Here is a 24,284-nt window from a genome sequence, read left to right on the forward strand (position 1 = left end):
ACAGTCCAACTTCTAGTTTTATAGAATAAGGTTCCAAAGCCATAAGCCCATATTGGAATAAGGTGAAAATATTTGAGGCCCACAACTAGCTAGAGTACTCGAGAGCTATTAATCATGCTTAAAACACAGAACACATGATTATATAATTAACAACTCACCTAGTCGAAGTCCTCCTCCAGAACCCGGAAGAACTTCCTCATCTCGATGCACACTTCACCAAGACACCAGGTGTCGATGTTGTAGGACACTGGCTTCCTTCTTCGGTATTCTTCACTTCTAGGACTAGTGCTTGGAGGACAATCAACAAACTTCCTATCGATAAATCTCCCCCATTCTCGATTGAGGAATCTCTCTTCAACTGCTTTTCCCGATCTTGGGTCAAGGATCTTATGTGTGGGCTTGATTGTCAACTTAAATAGCTCGTTGGTATAGGGAGCATCCTAAGCTATGCTACAACACACACAAGTTCAAATTAGTACGGGTTGGGCACGGGTATAACATTCCCCCTACCTTATAAGAATTTCATCCTTGAAACTTGACTCACCAAATAGGTTGAAGAATTTAGGAAGCATCGCCCACACTACCGCTTCGAACTCCTATGATGCTTCCTCAACGGAATGGTTATTCCATCTCACCTTCATGTAGGTGATGGCCCTGTTGCGGAGATGAATTATCTTCTGGTCCAAGACTTCTACCAGCTATTCTTCATAGGTCATGTCATCAGCAAGTTTAGGCGGCTCCTGAGATAAGATGTGTGTCGGATCATGCACATACTTTTTCAACACGGACACATGGAAAACATCATGTACGCCTGCCAAAGATGGGGGCAGTGCCAATTTGTACGGCACCGGTCCAATCCTCGCTAGGATCTTGTATGGCCTAATGAATCTCGGACTCAACTTTCCTTTCTTGCTGAACCGCATCTCCCCTTGCTTGGCGACACCCGCAAAAACATATGATCACCCACAACGAATTCAAGGTCCTTTCATCTTAAGTCGGCATAGCTTTTTGGTCACAAAAATATTTCTGTTCAAGAAACCCTAATTAAAATTAATGGTTCCCTCAAATCTCACAATGTGTGGGTTTGGGAATGTATAATTTTAATTGATTTCGAACAAAATAGGAGGAAAGGGCATCTCAAAATCACTTTTTAATGCGCCATACATCAGGGGCGCAAGAGACTCACATAAGAGACCTAGATTGGTACTTGAAGTGATATACCGAGTCGATACGAGGTTATGATATGCAGTGTAGTAGGCTCCCATTACATGGCTTCTCAAAACATAAAATATTAAAAATTACAACCAGCTCTTTACATTCAAGAATCCTACTACATCACTACTGGGGAGCACTACACTTTATATCATGTCCAAGTACCAACTCATCTGCCAACCCTGGAAGATCGTTCGAGCTCATGAAGCTCGTAACCAAACCTGTACGAGATCCTATTCCGCTACATTCCCATCTTCGTTCAGGTAACACCCTAACGGGTGATGATTTATTTACATTGGCATCAGAGCCATTAGGATTTTGGTTCTTTTTTTCGTTTTGGGAAAAGAGAGATCTGATTTTTTATGAGGTTTCTTGAGATCCACAATTATTGCCGGTGCACACTGCTGAGGTAGAGGGCATAACCCCGTTGGGTGTTGTCGTTCCACGCATCCATTGTGCATACATTGACTTGACCGCACGCACCTAGAAAATACCTGAACCTCTGCCAACATTTTTTGTTGATGGTCATATGCAAGTATTAAATATGATGGTTGAGAACCATAATGATTGCTTTCAATGATTACTTTTTCCTTTAGAAAGAAATCATTATGTATATTTATTTATTTATTTTGAAAAGATATCATATTGTTTTTCAAAATCAGATTGTTTCTAATTGATTAAAGTTGGGTTCAGGGTTTTGTTACGGCCTTAGCCATGCGGCCGAGAGCTGACCTAGGCTCCCACCCTCTCTCTTTCTCTCTCTTTTCAATATCTCTTTTTATCACTGAGCTGCAAACATTGCTGCAGGCGTGGCTCGGCTGCTGCCACCGTGCACAATCACCTTTTAAAAAAAAAAGACGATAGTTTTTTAACTTGCCTTTAGGTTTTTTGGGAAGGAGATGGGTGAAGTGGGAATCCCTTCACTCATACCCTTTCATTTTTCCTAATTGGACTATAATTGTGTTTGTATGTGATGAACACATTTATGTGTGAAATCTTAGGATATAAAGCATTCATTTTACCACATTGAACAGTGCTATTCGGGTACTTTTTATCATTTTTCAGGTTTAGGGGCATTTTGGTCAAAGTGAAGAATACATGTCTAATTGGACCGCCAAACGCCAGATTACGAGGTTGAAGACTTCAGTCGGGTTAGCTTTCTAATGCGCAACATCGGAAGTCATTTGATTAGAGCCGATTCGAGTTTAGAAGAAGAAGAAGAGAGAAAAATCAAGCATAGGGACATAACGGTAATTTTGGAGAATCAAGAATCTTTCAAAAGATATCGGATATTGGGCTCATATTGTCTGGAATTTAAAATGGTGTAACTTTAATTCTCGGGTTAGTTCCATCGGACCTAGGATAAAAAGATATAGCCCAAAAACGATTCTTAATGAAGTTGGAATTTAGGATAAATAAATATAATAAAAAAAAAAAAAAAGAAAAATATCTTTTCTCTCTAATCTTTCTCCAAACTCTCTCGGATTCTCTCGGATTGTATTTCTTTTATTTTGGTAAATTTGATTTCTATATCTTCTCTCTCCCACTTCCTCTTAAATTCCCTCATCTCTCCTATCTCCTTCCCATCTCCCTTTCACGAGCTCTCTCCCCCATATAAAACCCATCTTGACCGCACTCCAGCTGCTCTCTCCCTTCAGTCCTTCGTTTTTTCTTTTTCAGTTTTAATTTTCTATTCTAGAATGATAATAGCAGCAGTAGTGCCGTTCCTCTTCGTTATACCCGATCTTTCATCCTCTTCTTTTTATTTTTAGTTTTTAGATCTTACGTAATTAGGTTATCATATGTAATTTTATTTTTTAGAATCATTGTTAGGATAAATTTTATTTCCCCATCCCTTCGATCATATGTGTAATCTTCATTATACACTTTGGTAATTTGTTCTTCAATATTGGATGCGGCTTCAAGTGATGGGATTCAAGTGACGGAATCATCTTCATTGGAGTTATTCGAATCAGCTAAGTTCTTCTTCTTATAAATTTTAGTTTTAATAATTTCTATGTCTTTTTCTCCATCAATCCTTTCTTCCCTCTTCATTGCTTTCATGGCTAGCTAAACCTCTCCTTTTGGGAGTGGGTGAAACCATGAGAGAAGGAAGAATTGATGGCTAGCATTGTCTATGTGATTAATGGACATGATCAATATTGGACTTACGATGGATGACCGCCCACGGCTTGTATGTCATTCCAAGGGGAACTATATACATGTTCGTTAGCCGTATCCATTGTGACACCATTATGTTCATGTATTTTTTTTTTTGTTTACATTGTATGTTGTATGAGCACTGTTTTCATAGGATATGTTAGCCGTATATGAGCCGTGCCGCATATCTTATAGACTTAGGCCGTATGCATGCTTTGCCCTAATATGCTAGTCATTGATCTGCCCTAATTCTCATGGTGGAACTTATTCCCAAGTGACTTTCTTATTTTTAATTCATCCATTACCTTAGTGGTTGCCCTAGTTTCTATTTTTAATTTGTTATCTTTGGTAATTTAGTTGCTTTTATATTTGCTAGTTTCCATAATTGGTAGTTTCTATATATAGACTGTTTCCATATTTGGTAAGTTGTACACTTCGCGTTAATTAAAAGTGGAAATTTATTCAAGGTTGACCTCCTCGTGTTCGACCCGTAGCTACGATTGACCCGTACGCTTGCGGTTATTATTTTAAACTCAAACAGTATGCCTAATTGGTTTTAATTGCCTTTTTTTTTTGTTTTTTTTTTTATTATTATGTGTTTGTAAATTTGAATTGACAATTTTACCCTCCCATGGCGGTATTGACTTTGTTTGACTCGCACCATATGGGTAAGAGGTCAAACCCCATCCCATGCAACCTATGTTTATTTTATTTTGTATTTTATAGGATGGAATATTAGTACTTGTGTAAGGGATATGTTTTGTGATGTATGTGCGATAGAGTTGGTACCTGGACATGATACAAAGTACAGTGCTCCCTAGTAGTGATGTAGTAGGATTCTTGAATGTAAAGAGCTGGTTATAATTTTAATTTTAATTTTTGAGAAACCATGTAAAGGGAGGCTACTACACTGCGTATCATGACTTTGTATCGACTCGGCATATCACATCAAGTACCAATCTGGGTCTCTTGTGGGAGTCCCTTGCACACCCGATGTACGGCGCATTAAATAGTGGTTTGAAGATGCCCTTTCCTCCTATTTTGTTCGAAATCAATTAAAATTATACGTTCCCAAACCCATACATTGTGAGATTTGATTATGAGCCTAGCAAAATTTTTGGTCTCACTGTGTGGAAGAAGGAACCATTAATTTTAATTAGGGTTTCTTGAACATAAATAGTTTTGTGAATGTATACTAAATGTCCTCCCTTGCATATTGTAGTGATGGCTACCAAGAATGTTGTTGTTGACCTTAACCAAGGCAACAAGTTGGATGGAACCAACTATGACATCTGGCATCGTAAGATGAAGTTCTTACTTAATGAACAAGATTACCTTGAACACCTGACCTCTGGAATGGCTAAACCCGATGAGGGTACTATCACCCGTCACCGTCAAGAAAAGGAAGCCTATGAGGCTTAGTTTAAGAGAGACCGTAGTGCTCGCTTTATCATGTTATGCTCGAGGCACGATGATCTCATCGGCCAATATGAAAAGTGCGAAACTGCCAAGTCCATGTGGGATCTGGTTAAGTTAGAATGTGGCGGTACATCAACTACAAGGCTGCGGGCCACGACCTTGAAGTTTGAGATGTACCGTAAGGTCCCGAAGCACAACATACACCTTAGGATTGTGAAAGACATGATACGGAAGTTAGATGATGCTGGGGTACACCTTACCGATGAGCAGTAAGTTCAAGCCATCATTAGGACGTTACCTGATTCCTGGGCCCAAATGAAAGTGGTTCTCACACATAACGACACTGTCAAAACTTTCAATGACATCATCGCTCATGTGGAGCTAGAGGCGGACCGCTTAGAGGCGACCCAATCACATGTCCTTGTCGCCCAAGTGGGGTAGCACAAGACTTCTAGGTATAAACGCAAGAGACAAAAGAACACATGGAATCAGGGATAGGCTCAGAATGTTGCACCAAGTGGAGGCAAATCTGCCAAGCGCAAACGTGGCAAGCGAGGTGGAAAGAGAGACATTGCCAAGGTCAAGTGCTATAACTACCAGAAAATGGGGCACTTCGCTAATGATTGCACTGAAGCGAGGAAGGTATCATTTCTATCCCTCTTTCCCTGTACTTTTGTGTGTATGCATGTTTTGGTTGCCCAAACCCAATCTGACTGGATTGTGGATACAAGAACAACAAGACACATAGCGCGTGATCGAGGGGGGTTCGTAGATTATAGAAAGATTCCGGATGGCACCCAAAATATCTACATGGGGAATGGCACGAGTGAAGCAATTCGAGGAGTTGGTACCTATCAGCTCACATTGCGCACTGGGCGCATCATGCTTCTTCATAATGTGCTATATGCACCGAAAATCTAGCATAATCTACTTTCTGTTACTACAATTTTGACTTTAGGTTATTTATTTATTTTTTATGGTGATACTTTTGAGATACATTTGGATGGAAGTTATTTTGGACAATGTTTTTTTGAAAATGGTTTTATTAAAGTAGATTTGATAACTCATGTGGTTGCTTCTTCATCTTTTATGATTATTACTGATATTAGTTCGAAATCAATTGCATGGCATGCTAGACTAGGACACATAGGTTGAGATAGGATGGGACGGTTAGCTAGAGAAGGCCTTCTTGGCCCACTCGCTAAAATAAACCTATCGACATGTGAGCCCTGTTTAGCTGGTAAGGCCCACCAGAAGCCTTTTTGAAAGTCAATCCGAGCAACCCAGACCCTAGAGCTTGTCCATTTAGACATCTACGGACCAATCAATGTGAATGCACGTCACAGTGCTTCTTATTTCCTTACCTTCATAGACTATTATTCGCGATATGGCTATGTCTTCTTGATCGCTCACCGCTACGAAGCATTAGATTGCTTCAAATGCTTTATAGCAGAGGTTGAGAATCAACAAGGCAGGAGTTTAAAAACTCTACGCACTGACCGAGGACTCAAATATCTATCAGATAAGTTTAAAGAACTGTGTGAGGAAAAAAGAATCGCCAGTCAATTAACTATACCTTACACTCCGCAGCAAAATGGTGTAGCAGAGCGAAGGAATAGGACACTACTATATATGGTTAGATCGATGATGGTGTAGACCAACCTCCTAATATCCTTCTGAGGGGATGCTCTTTTGACCGCTGCCTGCATCCTTAATCGCGTGCCCTCACAATCAGTTCCTTCCACTCCTAATAAATTGTGGAAAGGCGCAAAGCCCGCTTTGGGGCATATGCGACCATGGGGATGTGTAGGATATGTTCATAGGACCTTCCAAAAATTTGAAAAACTTGGCCCTAGAGCTAAAAAGAATATCTTTATAAGATATTTCGATACCTCAAAAGGCTATGTAATGTATGGTGAACATCAAGATGGAGGAATGACTGAGACTGAGTCCTACGATGTTGATTTTCTTGAGACCTATTTCCCTAGTATTAGAGACGCTAGCAGAGATCTTGATCTCATTGAGATAGAGTGATGAAAACGTTTCACCTACTCTTGATGAAGGTGGGGAATTAATAACTCATCATGACATCGTCAGAGAGGGTGAGAGTGATCATCAGCCCAGTGGGAGTGCGCCACTTATGGAAAGCGTATAACCTGAAGGATAAGATCCCTTCGTGCGTAAGAGCACATGTGGACATGTTCCCTGTCATCATTTTGAGATTGAAGGGGACACCCTCATTTGCATTCCAAGGGATGAGGATGAGCTGGCCTTAATAAGTGAGGCACTCTCCTCTCCAGCTAAGGAAATGTGGCAAGCTGCTATGGAAGATGAGTTGAGTTCTATGAGTAAGAACCTAGTCTGGTAGTTAGTTGATCTTCTGCTTGGACGCAAATCCATTGGGAATAAATGGGTCCTGAAGGTCAAGCGTAAGGTAGATGGTTCAATTGATAAGTATAAAGCACGCCTTGAGATGAAAGGATATACTCAAAGAGAGGGTGTAGACTATGATGAGACGTTCTCCCCTGTGGTGAGAATGGCCTCTATACGCCTTATTCTAGCCATTATCGCAAAGTTGGATTTGGAACTCTACCAAATGGACGTTAAAACTGCTTTTCTAAAAGGAAAACTAGACGAAGAAATCTTTATGGCTCAACCCATGGGTTTTGAGATGGAGGGGCAAGAGTGCAAAGTATCTCATCTCAAACGTTCCATCTATGGCCTTAAGCAATCGTCCAGGCAGTGGTACATTAGATTTCAACATGACATTACCTCTATAGATTTTGAAATGATTGAAGAAGACCACTACGTGTACGTTAAATGGTCCAAGGAAGGTTTCCTTATCCTATCGTTATATGTTGATGACATGTTGCTGTTGGGAACGGCATTGAGATGATTGTCGCCACTAAAGAGTGGTTGTCCTTTAATTTTGAGATGAAGGACATGGTGAGTCCAACTTTGTGTTAGGCATGAAGATTGTGAGGGACCACACTAGGAGACTTCTTAGTTTTTCTTAAGAGACTTACATAAAGAAAGTCCTGGAGCGATTCCATATGAACAACTCGAAACCTATAGACACTCCAATGGATAAGGTATGCACTTTAAGCCTAGACTAGTGCCCTATGATTGATGAAGAGAGAAACCAAATGTCCAAAATACCCTATGCGGTAGCAGTAGGTAGTCTGATGTATGTGATGATGTGCATGCATCCAGATATATGCTTTGTTGTTGGCATGGTTAGTCGTTACCAGAGCAACCCAGTACCAGTTCATTGGCAGACAGTAAAGAGAATCCTTCAATACCTACGTGGAACTATAGACCTCTCGCTCACCTTCAGTGGTTTAGACTTGAGACTGAGAGGCTATAGTGATGTTGATTGGGTTAGTGATAGAGACGAGCGCAAATCCACTTCAGGGTATGCATTTATCCTAGGAGGTGTAGCTGTTACTTGGAGTAGCAAGAAATAGACCTACATCGCCCTATCCACGATGGAGTTGGAGTATGTCACATGTTCGATAGCAGTTCTGGAGGCTGTTTGGCTCAGAAGGTTCTTGCAGACTTAGTGTTTCTGCTCACTCAGATGATGTTGTACTTGTACATTGTGACAACACGACAACACTTGCATTTGCGAAGGACCCCAAGTTTCATGGTAGAGCCAAGCACATTGATATACAATATCATTCGAGATATGGTCGTGCAAGGTGAAGTTGTTCTGCAGCATATCTCCACTACCAATATGTTGGCTGATCCTTTGACAAAGCCCATTGTCAGAGATGTTTTCCTAGTTCATGTTAGGAACATGGGACTCAGGCGGATTTGACGTGTATTTTTCGGAACACTTTTTATCGATGGACATGTCTTTGTATTCCTCTTACATTTATTAATGAGAATATTTGTTTGAGCAATGTTGTGTGTATACATTCATTATTGTAAAGCTGTCACCAGACATTAAGTCGACCCATTCACACGGGTGACTCGCCTTGGCGCTTGTAGATAGCGAGCAAGATAAGCCTATAAGCATTTGTGCTTCAAGGTGCCTTATTTAGAGCTAAGATGAAACCTTATCTGGTCCAACTTAGAAGATACCACACTTCTATGCAGCCTATGAAAAATCGGATGTGAGATTTCAGGCAGAAACCATGAGGGTGACCACTAGAAACTTAAGTTAGGCTCTTGAAGTAGCGACTAGACTAAGATCCGTATGGCGTTTATATTTTCATAAGTAACATACCCACCTCAGTGGGAGTTGTGCCATAGCATGCATGTCATATTGCATATGCTTATAGTAACCGACTGTGAGAGTGGCTGAATGGATCCCTGCTTCGTCACTGTATGAGCCACGTGGATTATATTAATCCCACAATACCCTTATTACCTGAGACAATATCATGAAGAGGATATCCAATGAGGCTACTTTGACGTTCTCCTTAGGATCATGGATGATGTAATCCAGTGGGAAACGATTGGAAAAGTTGTTGGAGATAATCGGATTGACATGAGGAGCTCAGGGAAAGCCATCTGACATTATACCTTTGTTTTGTGACTCATTGCCTGGGCGACTTGTCGTATTTGTGATTGACGTAGTCATGAGTGCATTACACACAAAGAGTTAGCACTGCTCATCATGAGGGATCAAGAGTGCTAGATCTGGTGTAATTGGATTGTTTGGGGTATTTCATGATTATTTGCGAGTGATGTACTATGTTGGTTAGACGGAAACTTGATATAGTACTCCTACCCTATATTATCTCATTAGGTCGCACGTTTCATTTTCTGTATGAAGAGTTACACAATTGAGAAAAACTTGGATGCATAGTTAAACTAATGCACCCCATTTGGGTGAGTGGGAGAAGTAAATCGAACATGGGCCGGGCCCAGTCCAAGCCGCCCACAAGGGGCAAGCCAGACCTGACCCGACCCGCGGCGCGTGGAGAGAACCAGCCACTTAAGTGGCTGGGTCTCTTCCCCCCTCTTTGATTGATTCCCAGTGGGAGTCTAAATAGTGGCAGGGGTCTTAGGGTTTTGGCTTTGAATAGAAAGCTTGTAACCCTAAGACCAAATAATTTGAGAAACCAAATTCTCCCTCTCTCCAGTGTTTTGTGTTCTCTTCGGGATTCCATCTCTTCCCAAGGATTTGTGGTGTGGAGTGCTCTATGGAGAAAACTTTTGAGATATTCGAAGATCGTGAAGGAGATCGTTCGAGTTCATGAAACTTATAACCAAATCTGTACGAGATCCTCTTCCACTGCGTTCCCATCTTCGTTCAGGTAACACCCTAACGGGTGATCATTTATTTACAATAGTGAAGAGCGTGGGCGTGCCAAAGTCCTCAAGACTCAATGTAAGAGAAGTTTGTGCTTCTGACTTCTATCAAGCTATGTGGATTATCCTCCTGCCTCAACTGCTCTAAGGACTTTTAGAATAAAGACCAAATTGCAATGATTGTAGGAAAAGGGGAAATCACAAAAGATGATAGTGAGATAAGAGATTGAGATCCTCTATTGATTCTTGGTAAAAGTACTTCTAAAGGAAGTACTACATTTACAAAGAGTTATAGAAGAACTTGATAAGGGAGAGAAAGAGAGAATGATCAAAAGGACCAAGGGGAGTAGGAGAGAATGATCACAAGGATCTAGGGGAGAAAAGAGTTACACTAAGGAAATGTAAAATGTAGAAAATAAAAGATAAGTAAGTTGCAAGTTTGTTGATTGATCGAGAGATCCCTTCTTCTTCTGAATTCTTACTTTTGTACTTGTTTTTTAGTTTTTGGTGGTTCCTAGTAGTTTTTTCCAGCAACTCCCACTCTTCATTTTGAATTTGAATTTGAACATTTTTACGTGGTTAAGTAACTATCCCCAATCTCTTGCACCACCTTTCTACTTTATTGTTCAAATTCAAAGGGAACCTCTTTGATAGCAACGTGCAATGCACGGCCTTGAAGCATGTATAGTGTTTCGATCAATGACCAGAAGTAGAGTGGGAAATTTGTAAAAATCGGGGGTAAACACAAACACTTTCCAACATTCTTACTAATCTACCTCCGGATTGAAAGAGAAACATGTACAAGAGAAGTAAACAATAAAGTGTTCATTTCCTGAACCCAACTCCACATTGACAGAATTATCAAACCCACCACTTTACACCACTAATGAAAGATGATCCATCACGTACATTCCCTAAGTTCTAACGATTGATCAACTTCTAAGACCTACTGAGATAACTAAACCTTCGACACAGGTTTCCATCCTGAAATTCTTCAAATTTTAAGTCAATTAAGTTCATCCATACTCCACTCCTTAACTATTCCCTGTTCAGAGAGAGAGAGAGAGAGAGCTCTGATGGAGTATTGTCCTGACTAGTGTATGAAGAATAGAAATCATCATTATTAATTGTCCCTCTCTCTCACCTCCTCAATCTTCTCAACTGCTTCATCCAAGTCCAATCTCTTCTCCAAATCTGCCTCGCAACAACTCAATGCAATCTTCAGAAGCTTCATCATTTCTCTCTCACCATCATTCGTTGTAGTCCGTTTCATCTCTTCGTCAAAAACCTGTCTTGTCCACTCTTCCTTGGGAACAGAGATTACCCAACTTGCCAGATCCGGATCAGTCCCCCTACCTTGTTGTAGATAATTCATTGGGAGCTTACCCGTTAGTAGCTCTAATATCAGTGTCCCAAGACACCATACATCGCTCTTTTTTGTCACTCGCCCCTGTTCTGCATACTCTGGTGACTTGTATGCCACCATAATATCTGCAGATTTCTCATTGTTGATTACAGGCACTAGACCATAGTCTGTAAGAAGGGGCTCTAAAGATTCATTTATAACCACATTAGAGGACTTCAGGTGAGCATGTGGAACACTTAAGCTAGGCAGCTCCTTATGGAGATATGCCAGGGCACTGCTCGCTCCTTTGATGATTTTGAGGCGTTTTGGCCAGTCGAGCGCTGGCTGGTCTTTGGTCCGGTTGCCTGAACAATACATCAATTAAATTATATCATAAGTTTGTAATTAACGGCACCCATGAATATGGAGGAAAATTATCCTCTCCAATTCCCTAAACCTCGGCAGTGCTAGGTGGAGATGTCGACATGTGGCAGCTCGGACATCCAACGGTCCGAGCTCATTGACTATGTTTGCTCTCGGACAGTTGGATGTCGGCATCTCCACCTAGCACTGCCACACTGCTGAGCTTTAGGGAATTGGAGAGGATAATAATCCGAATATTGTATATGTGAGAATGACTTACTGTGAAGCAGAGAAGCTAAGCTGCCATTTTCTATGAAGTCACATACCAAAAGCTTCTCTTCTTTCCTGTAGTAGTAAGCAACAAGAGGAAGCAAGTTACGGTGTCTCAATCTACCAAGCCTTCTCATGTGTTCTTGAAAGTCTTCTTTGCCCACTTTATTCATATGCCTGAACCTCTTCACAACCATAGCTTTACCAGAAGCCAGAACAGCCTTATAAGAAGACCCAAAAGATCCACTGCCCAATACTTCAGCTGAGGCTCCAAGCAAATCTTTCAGATCAAAAGTCTCTACATCGTCCCTCACAAAGGACAATTTCACATGGTCTGACTTCTTGCTAGAGTTAGAGTAAGTATAGTGACCTTGTGATCTGGTTTCTATTTGATCTTCTTCACAAGCTGCAACCTTCCCTCGGCTACCAATTGATGAGGGCCGACCCAGTTCCTCTGTTTGACTCCTTCGGCGGGTGACAATGACAAGTAGAGCAACAAGCACTAGGGCAACTACCATGACTACTACTATCACAATGATAATAATTTTTAATGAAGACGACTTCTTAATAGAGGATGGACAGGCCTCCAAAGGCGCCCCACAAAGACCCTTGTTGCCTGCACAATCATAACGTACAGTGTGACAAATTAATACCATACCTTTTGCTAGAATTAGATGGATAAGGAGAATAAATTTTAAGCAATAAGTTGGGGCCTCAGATTAATAAATTTTTAGCAGTAAGTTGGATCCTCAGATCATCATTCAAGTGAGGTTCCAGAATTGGCTTACACTAGCTAGGTTCCAATGCCCTAGCTTTGCCAGAATCTTGGTCGTGTCACGCCTTGGCCCTGCCACCTGATCTTGTTAGGTATTTGGATAGAACTCATTCTTAAAGCTTGTTGTTAAGGAGAGGGTGTCCAAGTACCTACCTATAAGCCTTCACATCGGCTATTCACATATGATGTGAGTTTATTACTTATGACGTGGAACCCCAACACCGCCCTGCCCTCGATGAAATAAAAAAAAAAAAAAAAAACAATCGCATCCATGTTGACGCCTTTACGTGCGTTCTCATTGGCCCCTGCTCTAGTATAGGCCTTACACGACTAGACAATGATTCCTTGCCCTAATTCCTTACTTCTAAAGGGAAATGATAAATTTAATGAGGAATTCTTTTTTTTGAGTGATGTTGGACAATTAAAATTAATAAGGAATTCTATAGGACAGTTATAAGACTAGCCATGACTTATGGAGCGGAATGTTGGGCAGTTAAGAAGAGTAACATAGATAAGATGAGTGTAGCGGAGATGAGGATGATGTGTGGCAAGACCAGGAGAGATAGAGTAAGGAATGATTGTATTAGAAACAAATTGGGAGTTGCACCAATCCAGGACAAGCTTCGTGAGAGTCGCTTGAGGTGGTATGGTCATGTCCAATTGAGACCTATGGATGCACCGGTAAGGAAGAGTGACCAGATTCAGTTTGACGAAGGTAAAAGAGGTAGGGGCAGGCCTAAGATGAGTATTGGAGAAGTGGTAAGAAAGGATATGCATGTGGTAGGGTTCGATCCTAGTATGACCGCAGATAGAGTTGTTTGGAGGACTAGGACCCGTGTAGCCGATCCCTTGTAGGGGAATGTCCCTGGGATGCTGTTTGACTTTTTTCCTTTACTTATTTTCTATTATTCTTTCTTTCACTTCTTGTACTTTTTTTTACTTCTCTTATTTCTTTTACTGTCATAGCCTCTTCGGATCCATGTAGCCGACCCCATTTAGTTGGGATAAGATTATGGTTGTTGTTGTCTTTTTGTTGAGTGAATAGATAATATATTCAACAAAGCCTGAAATACACTATTTGTACATTTCTTATTATCCCTTAAGGTGTCAAAAAATTTATAACCTTATTTTTTATCTTTTTAGAATATAATACATTTTTTAAAATTTATTTTATAATTATTACTTAACAAATAGGACAAGAGACATTAATCAAAGGTGTCAACTTCTAAACACAAAGGTGTCATCAAGACATTCCTAGGATTCAGATCCTCTATTTCCAAATTCTTGGCAGCCATCGCGTTGCCACGCTCCCATGGTGTGTCACGTGTATATATGCACATCTAACAGTTCTTTTTAGAAAATTTCAAATTTTAAAATCTTTACTTGGTCATCTCCACAACCAACTCCAACCCGTCCGGTTGATCAAACCAAACCAAACCAAATCAAATGGATCTCAAAAAACAATAAGAGCGCGAAGAGAGAAACCATTTTCAGACCCTGGTCTTCTTCCTCTCGTTACCGTGCGGCCGCCACTGACCTGCCTTGCACTTCCTCTCCTACGCCTGACTTCTAATTTCTGTTTGAATCTGTGCATTTGCAAGAAACTTTCTCTTTTTTGTCTCTTCCTTCTCCCCAAATCTTTCTAATTCTGAAAAAACAGTCTCACAATCACTGATAAACCGTCTCTCCTATTTATCTCCTCAACTTGTACTTAGAGAGATTTGAAGTAGTAGCCACTAGGAGAATAGTCTCAAAACTGATTAAGAAATTCACATAGTTTTGATCCTTAAACATCAATTTGATTGCATAAAGCCACTGATCCAATTGCCTCGCAAAACTAATTAATGAATTCACATAGTTTTCAAATTCAGACTGGGGCCTCAAAAACCAATGCAAATACAGAAGCAAGGGAGTTCAAACCACGAAAATAAAATTCAACACGGCTATCTGATCATCAGCGTGTTAATTCATTAACTCAATTCAGCCCAACTGATTAATTATCTACATGTCAGCGGGGTCGTTTGCCTTGTAATTCTTTAGGAAAGTCGTTTTTGAATCCAAATCTGAAACACTCTCTAGTGAACATAACGTACGCGCACTACTTAAATGCAACCTAAAACTTTCTCATGGCAAAAGGCATTTTAACTTGTCCATTCCTATTGACCAAATATTGGATTTCCTCCAAAACTTGGGAACCCAATATTTGATTGACGAGAATCCCACCATATCCATTGTCATCCCATCACAATTATCCCGCCGTATGCATTGTGATCTAATCAGCCACCTCAACTGATTGACAAGATCATTTGTATCCAATGTACATAGCATACATAGCTAAAGATATGTATGTCAACCGTATATCTATAAATCATGTAATTCTCTACACAATCAATCAAGGAAATAATATACAATCAAAATCTTAGGTTATTAATTCCAAAACACTTCCAAAGTTTCATGATTCAAGAAATAGTGTATAACTCCCCCAAAAAAAAAGGGGATTGGTGTGTGGTTTGTGTGATTACACTTTCATAAAAAAAAAGAAACTCCTCCCCCTCTCCAAAAAAAAAAAAAAAAAAAAAAGGGGAATTGGAAACTTGCAGAAATAGAGAACTAATAGGAGAACCATTCAATACATTAGTTGCATCTTTAAGTGATGAGAGTGGGCAAAGGAGACTATTTGATGAGAATTTTGAGATCTTGGTGAGGGTTGAAGCCATTGAGATAATCCAAGTTGCTACCCGAGACGATTCCCCTTGTAGCTGCTACTTCGAATCTCTCTGAGTGCAAGTTGGATGGGATAAATAGGTGAGACGGTGATCAGTGATTGGGAGACTGAGTTTTCAGAATTGGAAAGACTCGGGGAAATGAAGAGATAAAGAAGGGAAATTTTCTTGCAAACGCAGGGATTCAAACAGAAATTAGAAGTCAGGAGTAAGTGAGGAACTGTAGAGTTAGGTGAGGTGCGGCCATCGTGCATGGTGAGGAGAGAAAGAAATCAAAGTTCTGAAAATGGTTTCTCTCTTCACTGTTCCTCTCTCAGGGTTTTTTCAAAGCCATTTGATTTGGTTTAGTTTGATCAATCGGACCGATTGTGGTTGGTTGATTATGGAGATAACCATATAAAGATTTTAAAATTTGAAATTTTCTATAAAGAGCCGTTAGATGTGCATATATAACACGTGACATATCACGGGAGAGAGGCAGCACGATGGCTGCCAAGAAATTAGAAGTAGAGGATCTGAATCCACATTCCCATTAAATATAGAGGAGATCATTTCTGTTGTTATCTTTTGAATTTATTTGTATATGAGACGTGGGTCCAATATCTACGTGCTCACCACATTCTTTTAATTTCAAGATTTGCAACACGGTTGGACAGATTCTCTAAAAAAAAATATTTAAAATTCCTCCGAAAAGGACGGTTGGACAGATAGTTTTTTTTATTGTTTTTTTGGTTGAAAACGGTTGGACGAGAAAGTCCTCCCGTAGTCCCAAATCAATTAATATAAAAACCAAAAGCCCTTCATTTAATGAGTTGTGCTACCGTACTTAGAGTTTTAAATAAGGATTTTTTTTTAGTGAATAGATAATTCAACTTTTCTATTTTCTTTTATTCATGTATTTTGTTTTATTCCGAAAGAGATTAACAGCTCGGGTGACTCTCAAAGGCAATGAGGGTTCTATCGGGGACGTGTCTGATGGATTGGTCCAATTCCGATTTATGGTTTATAGAGATGTGTGCTCTTCAATCATGAGTTTATACCTTTCTTCAATAAATTCATGTTATCAAAAAAAAAAAAGGGTCCAGACATAGAAGTATAGAATTGCCTATGACTAAAATCCTGAACAAAGCGGTTTTGATGGTTTTCTGCAAACCTTAGAATACCGCCAAGCTTGGGGTTTACGGTCTAATGGTTTTTTTATTTTTTCAAATTTGATGTTATTTCAATATTGATCACAATTAAAATCAAGTTGAAACCATAGTTGGAAAATCAGGTTTTCTGACTCGATTCTTCTTTCAGAAAAACTTGGTAACTTGGCCTTGTCAAACCCATCAAGGCGAGTCACATTTTTTTCTTTAGTTTCTTAATGCAATAAATATGTATAAATTAATAAATATCAGAAAAATATGAAAAACTAGAAAAGAAACTAAAGAATCACATATCAATGTATTTTGAGTTTATATCGTTGAACAACAGAAGGAAGATGAGGAGTTGAGGGTTTTTTACTATTTTAGAATACAAATTTACTATGTGATTCAACTCAATTTTTAAGTGAATCAATTTTATGATTTTTTAAAAAACTATTAAATTAACTCGTCAAGCCTATCATGACTCATGACTTGGACAATTAATGACTCGTCATCTTTACCCTAGCCTAGTCTACACGAATCTTAACAAGGTTTTCCAAAATTTTTAGTCTACTCTACTCGAGGGACTGAGACCCAATCAAAACCTGACTTTTGAACTATGGTTTGGAAGATTGATTTCTTTTACTTTTTAGTTTAGCAAAAAAAAAGTGGTGGTTTTCTTTTTCACCGACCATTATTATAATAGTAATATATATATATATATATATTAGCTATTTACTGTGTGGAGTATGGACCTGATTTCGGGTTTTCATAAGAACTCGATTTGCAGTATACGGGCTTTCATCCTTGTACTCTCTGGAATTTGGATTCCATACCCTTTCATTTCAGCCTATATTTGATTCCTTCTTTCCAAAACAACAGCCAAGGTTTTGTAGTTATACGAATTTTTATTCTTTCAATTACATTGTCGTAGTTGACATCAAGTACATCTAACAGAGGGAGGTGGATCCATGTGGACCCCATCTCGAGCAGTGTGTTATAGGATAATCATTTCTGCCCCCTCCGTTAGATGTACTTAACCTCAAGTACCAGCAATGTAATTGAGACGATAAAGATAACTACGACTTAAATCTATAACATGAGAAGTGATCATGAGGCCAATACGTGCATGGAACCCATCTGGGGTTTGACAATTTCCTAGCAATTAATAATGGTGTTTATAGAACGTGATTAGCAAGAGAGTTGAGAAGGTAAATTACTCACCTGCAAAAGAAGCTGAATCCATCTTGCTCAGATGTGTTGGAATCGGACCCTCCAATTTATTGTTTGCTACACTCACCAATCTCAAATCCTTCTGTTGGAAATCTGGAATATTTCCTTCAAACTGATTCCGATCTAGCCTTAACTCCAAAAGTCGAGGTAACTGAGCAAAGGACGATGGAATCTTACCCGTAAATTCATTCTCTGCCAAATTCAAAAACTTCAAAGATCCCATCTTTGCAAATGCATTATCTGGAATCTCACCAACGAAATGATTTTTCGACAAATGAACCGATTTCAATGCACCAAGCTTCCATATACTAGGTATGGGACAATGAAAGTTATTGTTGGTGAAGCTTATCCATCTTAAGAACCCCAAACCCGCAAGGGTGTCGACGTCTATTGTTCCCTTTAAGCCCATACTCTCGAGTTGCAATCCACGTACAGACCCGTCGAGGCACCGAACGCCAACCCAACTGCTGGTGCAAGGGCTCGTTGACGCATTCCAGCTATCGAGTGCGGTGTTGTTGGCCAAAGAGGCCTTGAACTTGAGAAGTATATCAGACTCTGATGCTAGAGATGACCCCGTTAATGCCACAGCAATTATACAGAAGAAGATAACTAGGGTTTGGAGACCCCAATGAGAATGATTAGGGATCATGAATGAAACAGTTGATGCGTTCACAAGCGTAACTATGTGCTCGCAGAATGGCGAGCTGTGGTATTGTTGGGGGGAGAGAGAATGGTTGAGGGCAAATGGATTTTGATGGCTTTGGGTTTTGGGAGGGAGAGGGGGAAGGGGTAGTTGAGAAGAAAGGTGGGCGTGCAGTTGTAAGTGCTAAGGATAGAAAGTAGTCTGGTTGTATGTATGTGTATGAGTACAATGACGTGTTTAAGGAGAGATGTAAGGCCAGCCTTTGAATTTTGTTTAGAAGTTATTATTCTATTGGATTGTTATCTGTCTCTCGTTGTTTATTATTATGTATTAGTGGGTTGTCATTAAGAAAGCTTTAGCCGACAATAGAATAATCAGGATCCGGTGGGTTGTCATAAAGGAAGCTTTAGCCGACTATAGAATAATCAGGATCCGGGCTCTCTCCAAGGAGCTTAGCACCCAGGAAGTGGCAAGGGGGCATCCAACTGGGCTGTGCTGTACATATTTTGACGTATATCTAACTAGTCATCACAATATGTGCGGCATATTCCAATAGTTGATGCCCTTTTGGGCACTCGTTAGGCGTTGGGCTCCATGGAGAGGACTTCAATTGAATAATCAATCTTTTCAAGGCAATAATGGTTTCGGATCCTCTCCAAATACTTGGGCATCCAATTCCTCTTCAACCATCCATCCGATGTATGGGAGGATTTGGACACACATGCCAACACCTGCCAACATTTGGGGATGTATGTCCAAATTTTACTGTTGGGGTCGATCTTTTTCCATAATCTTAGGGCTGCATGATAGGTAGAACAGCCTACTGCCCTAATAATTTACCATGTGTTTCATGACAATAAGAGAAGATTATTTTTGATGTGGTCAGATTTAAGAGCCTGGTTTTAGAGAACGATATCGGATAGGATATCGGTCACCTTCAAAACCGATACGATTTCGATACAATATCAGTATGGATTGATCATATCGGACAAGTTAACCCCTGGTTTCCTTAAAAAAGAGTTTTTGGCTATTTTATCCCTCATCTGTATCATTGTATCGATACGATATTGGCCAGGTATTGATATCAGGCGATCCGATACTGGTACCTCAAACCATGTTTAAGAGATTAATTATAATTGAGATTAACCTTGTGTAAGGTTTAAAAACTCAGAAATATTAGACACCAGATTAATTGGCCTCCAATTAGAATGATGGGTCAGAATTGTTTTAGAATAGACCAGAATCTTAGAAATTGTAATAAAAAGCAACCAAATTTGTGAGTTTTTAGAATCTTTTATTCAAAACACTTGTTGATTTTATTACATAAGGTAAATTTTATTGATTAATAGCTATTTTGCAGGAGGGTGGACTTCGGTGCAATGGTGAGGTTGTTTCAGTGTGCTTGTTAGTCGCAAGTTCAAGCTAAGAATGATCCTCGTGCATTGGTTACACCCTTTTACCTTATTTAATGATTAAAACAAGGAAAGTGATAAAAAATTAATATCCAAGAGCATTTTCATGGCGGATTCAAAAGAGTGATTCAGATATCAGTCATAAACGGAATCAAGGTCTTTTGATTCCAATATCACTGACTCCAATCCAATTTTTGTAACTCAATATATTTGAAGGTTCAAAAATGTTTTCATAGTTAATTAAAAGTACTATGATCGATCCTATTATTAAAACAGATTTTAAATTTGTTCTCTGATATTCCTAGCCGGCTAATGATTTTTCCTCTGGATTTTCAAATCATATGATTATTTTAAATATAGATTTAATATTTTCCATTTTGATTCACTATCGGGGTGGAATATTGCGTAGATATGATTGATCATATTATAAAAAACCAGTTTTGAGTTTGCCTTCTCTGTATTTCCAAATAATCTGATTATTTCAAATCATTATATTTCCATTTCGACTTTAATTTATCATTTGTGAAAGCATTTGAAGTTCAGAATAACCAAAATCCACCATTCCAATGCCAAAAAAAACTGTGATTTTATAGATGTGGAACAAAAATTTGGATTAGGACTGATTAAACATATCTATCATTAAACTTATGGCCCCACAAACAACCAAGATACACAAATATGGGTCTCACGTAGGGGTAGCAATCAGACTGTCAACTTGTACTCACTCGCAAGAGCAAGAAAAAGGCCTCTTCTCTTGGCTTACTCCCTACCCCCCGTGGTGGTATTCTCATAAGAGACCCCAGGAAACATTGCGATACCCACCCAAGGATCGCTTACGGTTTCATTCGAGTTCCGCCACAACAATGAATTCTCTCCTTCTCTTTCTCGGCCTTTTAGTCCCTATTTCCTCCAGGGAATAGTAAAGAACAGGAGACGGTCGGGATCCCTTTTACTTGTGGAATATAACCCCGGCCAGCTATTCCCAGATTGTACAACAACAATCAGCTGCCAATATTCCGCCTTCGGTTTTTGGTCAGACGATGACAAACATCACTGATTTCTTTCTTCACGATGGCATACCTACCAAATGGTACCATCAGTTGAACACTTTGTGGAAGACGCAGGTTGCCGGCCAGAAAAAGCCGTTTCGTACTGCTCTTACCGCCTTCTCAAAGGCTCTTGGAACTTTCTATGCCAAGCAGCTCAGCCTTCAGTCTATTGTGCTCGACTCTTTTAGACACACTAATTGGGACGATGTCACCTCCCCTGAACAAGTACACAGCTTTCTTCAGGTTGCAGATTGTATTGAAGATCATCTAAAAGATGCTTTCTTCTATAAAACTTTTAAAATCTGCCTTTACTTAAAAGCTAAAGAAATTCTTCCCCGGGAAATATTTCCAATGATACAACGTCATTGCGAAGAAGAACAATACCAGCGCTATAAAAATTTCTTGCTGGAATTTCCCAAAAATATCCTACGGACTGTAACTCACAACCAGTACAGGCTCGTCTTCTACCCCGACTCCGAACCTTGGAGTATCTCTGCAGTTGAATGGGGAATGGTTAATCAACTTGTCTTCTCTTCTGACAATACCACCATCCTCGACCAACTACCCATGATGATCCGAACGATGGTTTCTCGTGCCGTCTCTTCTTGGAGATTCTCTGGTGGACTTCTCTTCACCATCTTGACACCCTTGGTTGGCGCGACGCGAAAGGTTCTTCCAACCTTATCAAATTTGGCTTCTCTCCCCGACTTCCTATTACACCTTACAGGAACCGGACCTCATCACGGATGAAGACCAAGCCCTTCAAGTGGCTAATCTTGCAGGCCTCCATGCCGAAGATCTGTTCAAGCAGTCTCTCATCACTCTTCACGATGAAGCCTCACTGCTCACCTTCCCTACCGGCGGACCTCGCTACCGGTACCTTGTCTCTGATGGACGACGCATCTTTGCCACCCAGTTCATGATGGATTATGAAGTCCCTCTTGAAGTTGCTGCCGATACCTACCAGCTTATCGATCAGCTCCAGACATTCTCACCTCTACGCCGACATCCCTGGTGTTCTCCTTGCCAATGCCGCCGGCGCGAGAAACTTTAGCTTGATCGCCCAAGCCGCCGAAGACGCCGAAGAAGCCGCCGCACCGCCTTCTTCAACCCCACCAATGACGATTCAGATGTCAACCTCGGATCCGACTAACGTCATCCCTGACATCAGCATGGGCCCAATTGAACAGTGCCGCCGCCCTACGTCACCTTATGAGCACATTTATGTGTGAAATTTTAGGGCATAAATTATACATTTTACCACATTGGACAGAGTTACTCGGTGCTTTCTTGTGCTTTTCAGGGTTTAGGTGAATTCTTGTGAAAATGAAGGAGATGATGCTAAGGAGATGTTTTTAAGCTTTTTAGAAGTGTAAATGGATGCATAGCCCATCGAGTCAGCTTCGCAATGGTTCAAACGGCACTTAATTTTGAGTTGAAACGAAGAAGTTATGGCCGTTTCCGTAACGACGCGTGAAAATGGTCTGCAGGGGTTTATTTATAATTATTGACAGTCGGATGGGGACAAAGTGAAGCAGAAGTTCGGATTTTAGGGGCCTTAATGCAATTATCAGAAGTTACTTTACTGTACCCGAAAGATTCCATTTGGAAGGCTCTGGACAGTCCAACTTCAACTTGAGATATCTTGGGCTCCCCAACTCCGAATTGGATGAAATTTGGGTCTATTTTGTGTGATTTTTCGCAAGGAACACAATGGTGAGACCTATATAAGCACCCCATGCTCCACGTTTTCTGAAGGATAGAATGGGTATTTTATTTATTCTTGAAGGAATCCTAGTCATCACCCTTACTCTCTCTCTCCTCTAACTTCTCAAGGGCACTTTTGGAATTCTACTTGGGATAGATTTATATTTTCTCATCTATGGAAGGTTGAAAAATCAAAGATGCTTTGATTTTATTGCTTGGAGAAGATATCTACAAAGAAAAGAAAGCACTTGTTAGAATTGGAAGTTTATTTTTCTAGAAATAGAAGGTCTATGTAAACAATCTTCTCTTCTTCTTCTTTCTATTTTTTCCTTTTTTCTTAGGATTCAAGGCATTGTAAAAGAGGAAAGAGAAGAGAATATTCTCTTTCTTAGGGAATATTTCTCCTACACTTCCATCTTCTCTCTTCTACTCTCTTCCACCTATAAATACCCCTACCTCTCTTGTAAAAATTTGCTCATTCACTTAGTGAAATTTCTTCTCTTCTTCTCCTTCTAATTTGTGATTTTTGGCTTTTCTAAGTTCTAGTTTGCTTTTATAATTTTTAGTTAATGCTTATAATAGGTTTAGTTTATGCTTTAATTTCAATTTAAGTCTTCAATTGGATTGTAATTTCTTAATTCTAGTTTAGGTTTTAAGCCTTCTAGTCTAAGTTCTTAAGTTGATGACAAGACTTGAAGATTTAGAAGAGGAGGCCATGGTAAGTTTATGCAAGTATTCAAGCTTTTCATTTACATTCATGCAAGCACATCCAGGTTTTACTATCTAAACTCTCAACCTCATTCTCCATCTCCTCTATCTCTCTCTATCTTCTTCTTCTTCCCCCTCTATTTCTTTTATTTTAATTTTATATGGTTGTGGTTTATGGATGCATTTTTTATTCCCTTATTTCTTTTTTATGTGGTTAGTATGTGTGGCTGCATTTTTATGCCTTTCAATTCGCTTTAGTTTGATAGGTTAGATGCTCATGTGTTAGGACGCCGATTTAATCCCTTAATTTTGTTAGATGCTTATGAGTTAGGATGCATTGATTTTCGTTAGTTTAATTAGTTTAATTTAACACTTTAATTTGGTTCATTTTGCATTACTTTTAAGTTAGTTAAATAGAGTGGCGTATATCTCCTCGTGTTCGACCCGTAGCTACGATTGACCCGTACGCTTGCGGTTTTATTTTAACTCAAACAAGTTTTTGGCGCCGTTGCCGGGGAGATTATTGTCTATTTTATTTATCTGATTTTTAAGTAGTTCGAAGTGTTTTAGTTTATTATTTTCTCTTCTTTTTTTTTTGAAAAAAAAAAAAAATCAGTTTTTGAAAACCTCTTCTTGTTTCTCTTCTGTTTCAAATAGTGTGCGCCCAATCTAAAGTCCTTCATATGCTTCAACTCTCCATCTTTTGGTGTCCCTCATAGGATTAAGTTACCTATGACGCTACATCTTGACTTGGTTGGGTGGATTGACATGTGACTTATCTTTGGAGGTGACCACTCTTGATAACGAGGAAGCGACATAGTGAGAGTGTTGGAAACATAAGCGTATAGTAGACCTCCATTCTACATCAGAATCCAT

General features: G+C 39.7%; 1 pseudogene; it reads right to left on the bottom strand.

The window, feature by feature from the left end:
• Nucleotides 1–11,091: 11,091 nt before the first annotated feature.
• LOC122659348 lies at nucleotides 11,092–18,538 on the bottom strand (annotated as a pseudogene).
• Nucleotides 18,539–24,284: the final 5,746 nt, after the last annotated feature.

The sequence above is a fragment of the Telopea speciosissima genome, chromosome 4, assembly GCF_018873765.1.
Source record: "Telopea speciosissima isolate NSW1024214 ecotype Mountain lineage chromosome 4, Tspe_v1, whole genome shotgun sequence".
NCBI classification, from domain to species: domain Eukaryota; kingdom Viridiplantae; phylum Streptophyta; class Magnoliopsida; order Proteales; family Proteaceae; genus Telopea; species Telopea speciosissima.